Below are 2528 nucleotides of genomic sequence, written 5' to 3'. Positions count from 1 at the left end.
GCTGTAACGCCCACCGTGAAGATATGCAGCTTTGTTTTTGAAGCCAGTAAGACCATGAACCCATCAGAAGGAGGAAACTGTAGATACATCTGAAGGAACAAACTCTGGACACACCATCTTTTAAGAATTGTAACACTCACCTTGAGTGTATGCAAATTCTTTCTTGAAGTTAGTGAGACCAAGGACCCACCAATTCCGGAAACACCGGGTTCAAGCAATTCTCCTGCCTCAGCCTCCTGATTAGCTGGGATTATAGGTGCCTGCCACCATGCCCGGCTTACTTTTGAATGTGTAATTGAGACAGGGTTTCACCATGTTGGTCAGGCTGGTCTCAAACTCCTGACCTCGTGATCCGCCTGACTTGGCCTCCCAAAATGATGGATTACATGCGTGAGCCACTGCACCTAGCTACACTGTTTAGTTTTTAAAGGTTAGTTTTTTTTTTGTCAAGAACGTTTCACTAATGTGTACTTCTAAATAAAGTTTTCATCAGAATGTGGTAGGGTCACCATGTTTTTCAAATTTAAAGTTGACTAAGATGCAAAAATGACCTGATAACCTTATAGTGAAAAATTCTTTTGATTGGTAGTATATTTTTAAGATATTCTGTGACATTTTAATAAAATACACCTAAGTGTTAACCCATTAACAGATTCTTCTCTTGCCATCAAGCCATTTGCTAAAATGAAGGTATCTCCTTTTAAAACCTTTGGCATTGAGAGCAATTAATCTATGCAACAACAATCAAGGCTTTTTCTGCTTGGCCTCTTGCTTGGATTTCGTGCTGTATATTACCTTTTGAAGAATACGTTTGGATGTGTATTTTGCAGAACCTGTTTCACTATCATGAAGGAGAGTCAGTTAAGTCTGCTTCAGTGTGTGAAAGCAAACAAAAGGCCTCCGTCTTCCCGATTCTAGGGGAAGGGCTTACCTTCTTGACCTGCTTTCTTGGCGGGTTTTGTCTTCCAAGCCCAGACACCCAAGTACATACAATAGACGTTGCTCAGAGTCAGTCCCAAATCACAGCTTGCTAATGAGAACGCAGTTGCCTCAAGGGAGTGGATTCACCCATCCCCGCCCTGCCACCACTGTAGTCCCCTTTGTGAGGGGAGGAGAGCTGCGCTTCTGAGGCCTCAGGGCCTCCATGGCTTCTCTGCAAGTTCTTCAACTCCTGGTGCTTTCAAAGTGTCATTTACACCAAAGCCAATTATTAATGTTTACCATGAAATCATTTGAATAATACTTTCCATGGTAAAAGTATCCGAACTTTTTTAAACAGAGGGCAGACAGGAGCTAATAAATAATCAATAGTAGATATTCATTCCTTAATAAAACTGAATTGAAATTTAAATAGAACTGAGTGTTACAATGTTTCTATCTATGAAAGAAATTAAATAGGAAAGTAATGGTTGCTGCAGCTGTCCTCGGCTCCTTAAATGCCACGCTCACAGTGTAGTCCATCTTTGTGTTAGCATTATGGAGTTTCAATACACCCTCTGTTACCTTTTCTGCTTATAGCACAAGGTTTTGGCTTGGTTTCTTTGTCAGGAGAAAAAGGTAAAATAATCATATTAGGGAGGAAGGCATACTGGTATAAAAACTGTCTTCTCCCTCTTGTTTTAAAAAATGTCTCGAAAGGTATATTTTTGTTGTTTATATATTTTAAAAAGTATTATGAACTGTGACTTATGAATCACGTGCAGTTCATGGCAGAAGGGGTAGTAGGCAAAAAAATAAAAAATAAAAAATAAATAGTATAAACAGACTATAATAAGAAAAGAAAAAAAAGAAGCCTCAATTGTAGCTCTTCCTACTATACTTTTCAGAACAGAAAAGACAAACTGGTTACACGGTGGCACCCAGCCAATCTCTAACTAGAATCAATTGCTTTGCCAACAAGAAACACAAAAGATGTTCACTGTTTGCAAACCGAGTTTCCTGCAAAAGCACCTTTTCTCCAGGCTAGTGAAACGGGAGATCAAGACAATTTCTTCTACTGCTCCTTACCGCTGTTTCTCTCCTCCCTGTGTTCCGAAACCTGTCTGTAAGAAGGCAAGTACGCATCTAATCCCAGAGGAAAAGGAGACTTTTCACTTCACAGCGTGATCTCTTCATTACAGCTGTGTGACCACAGCAGGCAATTGTTCCAAAAGACAGCGACCAATATTATAATTATCTATATAAAACAGTTCACTGGGTAGCCTTTGTTTTTTTGAAGTTTTAAAAATTTGTATACAGTCTTTTATCTCAACATGATGTGGCCATCATGTAGGGGGGTGGAATATGAGCATGGCTGGAAGGAGCCAATTCTTGGAAGGAGAAGGGAGAGGAAAAGACAGAGAAAGCTCCCCTTCACCTTTTGCTGCTCCCCTGTTCTTTATTTCCTCCTTCACTAACCACTAGAGGGTTAGAGTGAAAGCAAAATAGAAAACATCAAACTGTAATATAGCCTTTCTCTCCCCCATCTTTTTCTCTCTCCCTCTTCCTCGTTTCAACAGTATTTCGTTTGTTTGTTTGCTTGCTTTTTT

The sequence above is a fragment of the Macaca thibetana genome, chromosome 4, assembly GCF_024542745.1.
Source record: "Macaca thibetana thibetana isolate TM-01 chromosome 4, ASM2454274v1, whole genome shotgun sequence".
In the NCBI taxonomy this organism is placed as follows: Eukaryota; Metazoa; Chordata; class Mammalia; order Primates; family Cercopithecidae; genus Macaca; species Macaca thibetana.
Note: the sequence above shows the minus strand (reverse complement) of the source record.